Raw genomic sequence first — 10917 nt, 5'->3', positions numbered from 1 at the left:
CCTGCCCGCTCCCCTCCGCCTCCCGCCCGGGACTGCGTGCGGGGCGGCCGTGTGCGAGGCGGCGCCGTGCCCCGTGAGGGGAGAGCCGGCCCGCGCCGCACCCGCCCGGCCCCGCCGCCTTGCCTTGTTCTACCCCGGCTCCCGCCTCGCCGCCCCCTCCGGCCGCTCGCTGTGAGGAGAGGGAGGAAGGAGAGGCCGGAGGGGGGGGTCCGACGCCTTTCACCCCCCCGACCCTCCCCGGGCTTTCCCGTTCCTTTCTCTCCCAGCTCTTCCCTTTCCCGTTCCCCGGCCCAGCAGCCGCAGTACGATGTGGTCCTCGCCGCCGCGGCTGGGCGCGGGGCGGCTGCTGCGACTGCTGTCGCTGCTGCTTCCGAGGCTGCGGCTCGGGCGGTCGCTGCGGGGGAACTGAAGGCAGAGAGCAGGCGGGACGGGCCCGCTCCCGCGCGCGCGCGCGGGAGGCGGGGGGGGGAAGGTTGTGTGCGGTGCGGCGCTGCGCGGTGCGGTGCTGCGCGCGCGTCCCCGAGCGCCTTGCGGCGCGTGCCCGAGCGCGCGAGCGGGGGGTCGCGGGGCGGCAGCGGCGAGCGCAGCCCCCGCGCCTCTTCCCTCCGCCGTCCCCGCTCCCTCGGGAAGGACGTGGCTGTTATGTGAAGGTAAGGAGGACGCCGGGGCGCTCGGGTCTGCGCGCTGCGGGGGAGAGAGAGGGGCGGCTGCGGCGGTGGGGAGAACGCTCACACGCACGCACGACTTGTTCCTCCGCATTCCTGTGTTCTCGGCAACCCCCCCACCCCCATTGCCGGCTGCGGGGGCCGAGGCTCCGCAGCTTCTCCCCCCCACCCCCTCAGCCCCGTCCCCCCTCCCTCCCCGCAACTTCTCGCACAGGTCGCCGCTGGCGGAGAGCGGCTCTGCCGAGAGCCCTTTTGGGAGAAGGAGGGGGTGGGGGTGAGGGTGAGGGTGGGTGAGTGCCCCTTCTGCCCCCTCGCCTCCGCAAAAGAAAGGAGATCAGCTCCGCGGTGGTGAAGGGGTTTGGGGGGGCCTGTGTGAAACCGGCTCCGGGCCGCGGGGAGGGCTCGTAAACAGCCTTGGGGGGAACGAGCGGCGGGGCCGAGGGCTGCGGGGGGAGTTCGGGGTCTGTGAAATGTGATCGACCCAACACCTGAAACGAAGGTGGTTTTTTTTTATTATTATTTTTAGCATATTTAATATGAAAGTTTGGATTCCTGTGCTTTCTAGGCACATGTGCGCGTTGCCCTGGATATAGGCAGGAAAATGGGTTTGGGTGCTGTCGTTGCATTCCTCTGGTACATTTTTAGTATCTCCCTCAAGCAGAAGGCTTGTATAATCGCCTGTGTCTATATGCGACAGAGGCTTTCGGTGTACCTGGTGATGGGTTAACTCAAATATACCGTCGCAGCATCAGCTGGATGAGGAATTAAGTCTTTTCCCTAAAACTGGATAGCTGCCGGTGTCGGTGAAATGTGCCCACCACTTGCCTATTCAAAGAATAGATGTCGTTCAGATGTAAAAATATACATGAATGAACTTTGTGCTGCTACTTACACACTTCCAGGGCTTCAGTGTGGCCAAGCTGTTACAGTATTTTTAACTGTGAGATAGAAAATATTTATGCGATTTGTGCATTATAGAAGTGCTAATGGATCGCAGCTGAATAGTAATGGTTAGGCTACAGTGTGCACGTACATTTTCTCACCCACAGGGCATTTCTCTTGCCCTGAGCTAAACTCTGTTGAATGGTAAGGGGGTTTTGTGAATGCACGTTTGCCTGCTTGCTATTGGCAAATAACCATAATTTCGGGAGCCACTGGTGTGTTCACGCACTTGCAGACATTTATGAGCTCATCACGTTGTAAATATGCACTGTAGGAATACAAGAATAAATAAGATTGAGTGGTAAAACTATTTTCTTATTAGATGTGTATATTGTAGAAAAGTTTTCCAGTTCACTGCCTAAACATAAAATATTCAGTATTGTAATCTTATGGATGCCGTTTCCTGGACAATGGATTTCTTGCTTCACTGACCTAAAAAGTTGTTTTTTGGCTTGCACCATGTTGATAAAATAGGACTCTGGATGATAAGCTTACAAATAGATACACGTGTGTCTATATGTTTCCCAGGCATGTTTTGCTTTATAAACTCACATATGTAACTGTTAGTTTGATTTTTTGGAAATAATTTTGTTGTCATTACAGTTTCTGTGTATTTTTAGATGATGTTTGTGGGTGTATTTGTAGTTTGTAAAGTTAGATGAAATATTGAAACTCCAATGCATTTTCCTCAAAAGCAGAAATATATCAAAATTTTACCTGTTGGCACTTTTTCTATATGCTCGTATTAAGTTGCTTTAGAATCAAATTCACCTGCTTAAGGTTTAGTTTGATGTTTGTTTCTTGTGTAGTAAAGTTTTCCATGAATTATATTGTTTGTTGCCATGCTTTATAATTCTGCTGTTCTGCTAATGTCTAGTTTAGGCTGTACATAGCAGTATTGATTGAACAGCCTTGCTAAAAATACTTTCAGGGTTGGGTATGTGTACACTGTAGCAGCAGGAAAGTTAAGCCTATACTGTTTTTCTGTGACTAGAATGAATTTATTACTAGCAGCGACGTTTTAAAAACATGAATAAAAGCAAAATCCTCTAATCTTAGAAGTAATGCTAATTGCTTTATGGAGTGGATGAACTCTCCTATTAACTAACAGGGTTCATGTAGTACTGTTACACGTTATTGCCATTAGCATGTTGGAATATATGCGAAGTTAATACCCAGGGCACAGCGTTTGGGCTCTGATCCTGCAGTGACCCCTGTCTGGGCAGGGGATCCACCTACAGAAAACTCTGCAGGAACTGGAGCTCCAGCAGTCTCTCTGTTAGTCAGAAGGCCGATGTTTATCAGGAGCATTTGCTGCGTGTGTATGTTTTGTGTGTTGTTGACCTTTGTGTTTGTGGGGCATGCTATGTAGGTTTCTGTGTGTGCAAAGAGCTGTAGGGTTGGTGCTCAGAGTAAAAGCCTAATACAGTAGTGTGCAACATGATTATTTTGTGGAGAAGAGGGTTTGTTTTGAAATTGCTTTCATGTTGTAACTTAGCCCTGGAAGGTCCTGATCTTCATGTGGTGGGGGTTCCATCTCACTGGGATCTTGTTATCTTTGGTAAGTTATTTTATGAATGTTTTTGTTGAGTGCACATGGAAGTTCTGTGCATTGATTTCTGCTCACATGTAAAAAGTAGAATGTGTACTCTGCAAACATGTTCTGAACAGCTGAGTGGAAGTTACAAGTTTGAGAATGCTGGAGGGGAAGACACTCAGCATAGTTCCCTTAGTCCTGTAAGCTAACCTGTACATTAGGAACAAAGACTAAATGGTTTGCTTGTGGCAGTTTAGACTTTTGGATGAGGTAAATGGGTTGGGTTAAGTGTCTTCTGAAAATTGTGGTGAATTAAAAGTTCTGTTTTAGCTATTCAGCTGATCAAAACTTAATTAAAACAATTAGTAGCCATGCACATGCTTTGTTATTGTTGAAGTCAATGTTAAATTATTTTTCTTAAGTTGTTAAATAGCATGTTTCTGTGTTCTGTCTTCTTAGGTCTTCATACTACCATTAGTGAGATCCTCTGAAAGATGATTGTTCCTTGCCTCCTCCCCTTTCTGGGTTTAAATTTGGTACAAGATCACATGAATCCCATGCCTTCACATCCTGTTTTTATGTCACCTCGCTTCCATTCTCACCCAATATAAAAATGGTCAAACAAGAGAATCTTTCAGCAGATGGTTGACTGTGCTTTTTGCTTTTTTTTTTTTTTTTTTTAAATAATACCCCACTTTCACTCTGGTGCTGTCACTTTTCATAAGATGGCCAGACAAAATTCTTATGGAGGTTTATTGCAACTGTAAAAATGGTTTGTGTGTACATATAATATGGGATTGTTTGTAGTGGAAAGAAGGAATTGTGAAGGTGGAAGAAAAAGGAGAGAGGGAGAATGGCCTGTGCAGAAGACAAAACCAAAAGAGCTGAACAGTGGCCTGGTAACATGACAGAAGGTCTTTGCTGTCTGGGCCAGCTGTTCCTATGTGCTTGTTTGGGAACAGAGGCTGTTTTTCCCTGAGGACTTGTAATTCACTGAATTAGCACAAGAATAGTTTTAAGTAGGCTTTTTAAAACCTTTAATTTCTAAAATTTTTCAGTTTTCTGAAAGTTTTCTCATAGAATTACATATCTGCAGGTGCATATTAAAAAATCCCATTGTTAATTTTGAGAATTTCAGAATTATTAGAATTATTGCTATTCATCACTTACAAAATAACTTCAAGTTTACAGCAGTTAGAGTGTTCACAGAAATTAGACTTGTGTCATTTCAGACATATGCATGACATACCAGAATTAAATGTCCAGATGTAGGTTACAAGAATATGGTCTTTTTATGGTGGTTTGTGTTACAGCATAATGAAATCTGTGCTGGTTGTGCACAGGGTATCCCAGTATATACCATAGAGTATTACAGCTGATTGTCACATAGTTACTCAGGTAGATCAGATGATTTTAACTACATAATGTGAGAATTGAACCAGCTTCTCCTTTCTCAGCTTATGCATTTCCAAAAAAAGACTTCATTGGGTGATGCAATTGTCACACTTCTTTGTCTTGTACTGCAGTTACTTCTTGGACAAGTTATAAGGCTGGATGATAAATGCAATTCAATTTGCGTGGTCTATGAGATACTGCCATCTCTATAGTTACTTGAGGAAGAAGGAAATGGCTAATTTCCATTTAAAGATAAACAGTATTTAATTATGAGTGCTTATGATCTGTAATGAAGAATGCTCTGGGAAATATTTTAACTGAAAGAGGAATGAAGTACAGTTTTCTCTTGAATTTTCAAGCCATCCATAAGATTTAAGAGGGAAAAACTGATAATCCATGTCCTGTGGTATGTGTGTTCTTACTCTGCTCTTCTCTCCCTTCCTTATCTGGAAGGTAACTAGCTGAGAGAATAATGACTGAATTATTCTGCATGACCAAAAGCACAAGTCTTTAAATGAAATCAAATGTAGTGCTGCAGGAGATTAGCTTGTTTTTTTTTTAAATTTAGATGTAGATTAGATTGAAGGACCATCTATGCTGTTCTCTTATCAACCTGGGATTTGGACTTTAAATTATAAATCACTATATACCTGGTATTAAATGCTGAAAAGCTTGTTCTAACATGCTTTTTTGGGGGTTGATGTTTCAGTCTATAGGCCTTAGTTGCATGTAATTTTTCTCTTCTGTTTGATAGTTTTCCTAAACTAATTACAAAATTAAGTGTAATTTATTTTTTTGGTGTTTGTTATGATTTGGTTTCATTTTGTCCTGTTAACCATGTTTGGGTTAAACAAATGATCCTCATTTTATATTTAAAAGGATATTAACTCTTAAGATAGGTTAGTGTACTTCGACTTTTCCTAAATTCTCTGGCCAGTTTATTCCATTTGCATACCAACATCTCTCTGCTCTATATAAAAAAACCCAAAACCCAAACAAAAAAAAAATCCCCAACACTCCCCCCCCTCAAAAAGCCCAAAACAAACAAAAAAACCCCACCAGCCAACCCCCCCCAAATGTTTTGTGTGAGTCCCAAATGGCAGAAATGCAAAATAAATTATATCACTAGTGCACTGAAACTGTTTATTCAGTGCAATGAAGTTACATTTAAAAATGTTTTCTTGGATGAGAGAAGTTTTCAAGTTTTCTTAAGTCTTTCTTTGTTTTGTTTTTTTTTCCTTTATGGCATCAGTCAGGTTTAAAACGAGAAATTGAAACTATTTGCAGCAGATAGCTCTCCATCTAAACCAAAGCTGCAGCTGCTAAAAGATAATAGCTTGCTGTGGCTCCTTTGTCTCAAAGGGATGTGCAAACCTCCTGTGTCTTGAAAGGAGGATTTCTGGGTTTTCTTTTTGCAGTGGGAGGCAGTAGCTGCAAAAAGAGTCAAGCAAGTGGATTTGATAGCCTGAAAAGGAAGATACTCAGGTGTGATGTACCAGATACTTGGTATTGGTCTTTTCTCTGTGCCAATAGAGATGCAATGCTGAGTTAACTTCATAGTTAGCTCAGCCCTGAAGAGAAATAGAAACATTAATTCCCTAGTCCTTTAGGTAGAGAAATGGCCAACTCAGTAAGTGTGCACAGAAACGTGCTGGTCAGTGGAACAACAGTTATTACTATTAATTCTCTCTGAACTCCTAGGTTAGCAGTTTCCTCTGGATGATGCTTTGCCTGTGTTTTCCTAAGCCACATCAAATAGTTGTAAGTTGAGAAACACGTTCATTGCAACTTCAAGCTCCTATACCTGATTTGAACAACAACAAAAAAACCCAAAAGCCCAAAATGGGATGTATTTCTCTCATTTCAGAAAAAGATGCTTCCTACACCTTACAGCTATGATTTGATTGCTAAATATATATATATATATATATAATTCAGGCAGGGAATCGCATAGTAAAACTGGGTTCATTTTTTGTTTGTTTTTTATTTGTGGTGTTTGTTTTTTTGGGGTGTGTTTGTTTTTCCTGTTTTTTTTTTTTTTTTTCTTCCTCCAACCTTGTTGGTAAAAAAAACTTGCAGTCTTTCCATGAAACTCTCTCCAGCTTTGGAGAGAGTTAATACATATGTCACCACATTTGTCTGTCTTGATATTTGTGTCAAGCTTTTAGCCTTGAAGCTAAAAGTAGTAGTGAGAGATACTTGACTTCTTAAGTGTGAAAAGGGTTAAATGTGACCAGTGCTAATGAGTAGTGATGTGTTGCATTGTAAGATTGTTTTTTTTTTTCCCATGTGGATTGTGGATGTGCACTATGTGTGCAAGCTTTGTGTTGTCTCTAAATTGCACAGAGCCTCAGTGCTGCTCTTCAAATGTTTTACTGAGTTTCTATAGTGTCCCTATGTAGAAAAGATGTGCTTCAGAAGAAGGGACATGCATCAGTTAGTTTGACTTCTTAAAAATAGAATTTTATAGAACTTGGCATTTTAGTTTTAAATCATTGTGGCCTGTAACCTCCAAACTGTGATCTACTATTTAAAGCTTTCCTTAGATGGGATTCTTGGCTTTTTTTTCGTTTTTTTGGGAGGCAGGCTGCTGCTGTTAGGATTGATGCCACAGTCTGGTTTTAGTACTTGAGTGCAAATGAGGCTATGAGGGAGACTTGGAAATTCTAATCTGCAAGTAATTCCCCACTTACTGTGTTTTAGGCTTGTGTGTTGACTCTGTAAGAAAATATTGCATCCTGTCAGCTCCTCTGAATGCACCTGTGCTTTCTGTAGAGCTGATCTCTTTAAATCTGATGTTTGGAAGGACCTTTCCAGATGTAGTGCCTAAAAAAAAGGGGTTTGAAAGATTACAAGGGGACTGCCTCTTTAAAGCTGAAAGGGTGTATCACCTTTATCTCAGTCTGAATGGAGAAGAGGGGAAAGAGGAAAAGGACAGCTGTCCTGCAGTAATTACAAATTGTATAAGGTTTTGGAAAATATAATTAGAAATGAAAGATGGATATCTTTTTGTTCGGTTGGTTGGTTTGGGTTTGTTTTTTTTTGTTTGTTTTTTTTTTTAACATTGGCAAATCTCATCACCTCATGGTAAACTTCTGCTGAAACAGCTGTGGTACAGCCTCAGAAGGGAGGAACAGAAATGCAGAAATGGCAGTGTAATATAACAAATTGATGAGGTAGATACATTATGGGGTCATACGTCCAAATTATTCGAATATTTTTCGGCTTGCTTGTTTTCTGTGAGCTTGGATTGTTAATTGAGATGTTTCAGTATAGGGCTGATACAGTTGCTTTTAGTTCTGCTTCAGGCCTCTCAAGTTCACAACATGTGCAAATGGCTAAGGAGGGGCAGAACGTAAATGGTAGTAAGAGGGGTTTTTTTACTTTTTTTTTTTTTTTTTTTTTTTTTTTTTTTTTGTAACCATTAATTAATATTTAGCTTCTGGTTTCATTTTATGGTATATTAAAATATGCCATATAAGTAAGATTTATAAACCACTCCATTTGGAAATGGCTTGAACTATTTAAACATTCAGATATTAGTCATCAGGACTAAGGAAATAATTTCATTTTGGAGCTCTTTGTTTGGAAATGTTGCTATTTTTTGCTTTGCCTTTCCCCTGTGGTGTGATCTGCTTACAAATCTTTGCTTGATAGAATTTTTGTTACTTTAGAGACTTCAGGCATTGGTGATACTGTCTTCTCCCTTAGCTCCTGGTATAGATTGAAGGCCTTTGTTCTACAGCTCTGAGCTCTGCTGGGTGATTCGGTGTGTCTGGGGACAGGCAGAATGCAGTGGATGCTCTCTGGGTTCTTTTGTAAAGAAGTTTTTTAGTTCTCATAGTCCATGTGCTTGCAGAAATAGAATTGTTTTCAAATTTTGCAACAGTTGTGTAAATTTAACTGAATTTTATAATAGACTTAAAGTAAAATATCTGCTTTCTAAAATATGGCACTTAAAAGGCTGGGGGAGCTACAGTAAGAAAATGAGTCCTGGGTAGCCACTAAGGTTACCCTCGGTTACACTCAGAATAGAATTCCTCTGTAGAAGACAAGAAAATAGAGTGAAAATTAACATCTGACAGAAAGTCCTCCAAGAGGAAATTCCTACGGGAGAACTTCATTCTTGAGATTAATTAAATGAAAAATTAGAAATTCTCTAGATAGCTGTAAGCTATTTAATAAAACTGAAGTAAGCAATTAAAAGACTCGGTTGTAGTCACCAGCAGAAGCATTGCCTCCTTTTTATGGTCCTGGTGCTGCCCCCACTGCCCTGTAATAGATGTTCTCCCCACTTTTAAAGGAGAACTCTGTGTGCAGCTCTTTAGTGGTGGATGTTTTCTGCAGAGGGCTTATCACAAAAACCATCCCCCTCTAAATAAGGATGGTATAAATAATAACTTCTTTGGCACTGAAAACACATACACAGACCTAAGAAAACTGAAATAAGTGATTTGTAGGAATTAGACTAGTGAAATATATGTGAGAGAGTATTGTGAAGGGGAAACCTGACTACCATCTGAAACTTCAGGTAGCATTTAGACACCTCTGAAGTAGGACTTAAGTATCCAGTAAAGCTACTTTGTCAAATCTCCTGGTTTCTTTACAGCGTTTTTTTTCTATACCTTTTGTACAAATAGATTATTTGTAACTGTTCTGGGAAATCATTGTAGTTACTCTGTCTCCAAAACGCATTTTCTACAGAAGTCTTTAATATTAATTCTGAATATATTTTGCTTTCTGCTGCTCTGTGTCCTATGACAATTGTGTGTCCTCTAGCAGCTGTGTGCAACAAGCTGGGGTGTGTTACATCCCTTGTCAGTGTGCAACAGCAGTTGTATCATTGTGTTAGAGAAAAATGTGTGATTGCAGAGTGGTGCTGGCTTCCCAAAATTGAAGTAGTTGCCATAGTTTACCAGAATACTGTGCTATGAGTAAATAGGAAAAATGGAAAAAAAAAAAAAAAAGATTCCTTATTGTGTGCCAGAAGTGCTATTACAGTAATTTAAAGTTGCTTCAAAATAAGTTTCTGACTATTTGAGTTGTTAAAGAGAAGAGCACTTTACAGTTCATTTTTTTTTTTTTCCCAGAAGTGTTCATTACTTTCCACTCTTAAGCTTATGAGAAAGCAGATGTAGTCTTCAGGGTAAATAAGGGTAGGCTGATACACAAGTTCTGAAGGTGAAATTCTTAGTACTATTATTTTCTGTTGTAAAGAGAAAGACACATTCTAAAACTCTGCTTTCCAGAGTTAAATGACTATAATTCATACCCACAAAAAGCCTTGTGAAACTTTTTCTTTTGGCAGTGTATAAGTATCCTTATCTTAATTTATAACATTAAAACATAAATCGTTGTCAGAGCAAAATTGTTAAGAATTAAGAGATGCTTTTCTGAATGGCCATTTATTGCATTTATGATAATTCTTTGAGTTTAAGTAAAAAAATAATGTTGACTAATTGTTACTAAAATAAGTTAAATAAAATATTTATAAGTATATATTTATAATTACAAATAAAATATAGATAAATTTATAATACTAAATAAACTATTTAGTAAGATATTGTAAATAATTTATCCCAGTTATTGAAATGGGCTTGAAGTCCACTTTGTTATATACGATGAAGAGAAAACAAATTGTCATTTGAAGACCTAAGACTTGTGAAGTTGAGGCAGGGCTCTTTGTCAGATAATTCTTGTCTTCTTTCAGTATTGGTAGGATAGGCAGTTGCCCTGCAAATGCTTTGAAGTGTATTAAGAGTGGCATAAAAATGAATGAATTATTATGAACAAGAGCATCAGGGACACAGATCTCAAGCCTTCAATGAACTTCCAGCATTTGCAGAGAATACTTATATATATATATAATATATATATTATATAAATATATAAGTATATATATATATATATCAGATAAATATGTGTATATACTATATAAATATAATATAAATATGTTAACTGATGTGGCCTAAAATCAGTAGGGAATTACCTTGAAAAGTATCTATTTAATATCTATAATATAATTAACTGATATTGTACACTTGAAATATAAGTGTACATATATTGAATAAGTTATCTTCATATTGTTGTGTAGTGGAGATGGAGAAAAAGAATGGAGATTTAAAAAATTCTGTAACAATAAATCCATGTTTTATTATAGCACATAATAGGAGAATATTCCAAGATTTTTCAAAATTGTATTTGAGAAGCAGATACTGATCTGCATGCTTCCTCTTCAGGAGTGAAAGGAAATGTATTCTGGATATTGTTCTTGTATTAGATGTAATAATTTCTGACTGTGTCTTACATGCTTGCACTTAAAAAAAAAATTGAAAAGTTATGTTGACTTTTTTAAACTTTTTTTGGCAACTCTAGGCT

The 10917-nt window shown here is 39.6% G+C and overlaps 1 protein-coding gene across 1 annotated transcript in view; it reads left to right on the top strand.

Annotated features, from left to right (window-relative positions):
- Positions 1–456: 456 nt before the first annotated feature.
- PTPN4 (protein tyrosine phosphatase non-receptor type 4) overlaps positions 457–10917 on the top strand; it is a 110121-nt gene continuing 99660 nt past the window's right edge. The window contains exon 1 of the mRNA XM_071746743.1: positions 457–650. The gene's annotated coding sequence lies outside the window, so the exon portion shown is untranslated. The remainder of the gene's footprint in view (positions 651–10917) is intronic.

This window comes from Heliangelus exortis, chromosome 6 (assembly GCF_036169615.1).
Source record: "Heliangelus exortis chromosome 6, bHelExo1.hap1, whole genome shotgun sequence".
NCBI classification, from domain to species: Eukaryota; Metazoa; Chordata; class Aves; order Apodiformes; family Trochilidae; genus Heliangelus; species Heliangelus exortis.
The sequence above is the reverse complement of the archived record's forward strand: the minus strand, read 5'-3'. Positions and strand labels throughout refer to the sequence as shown.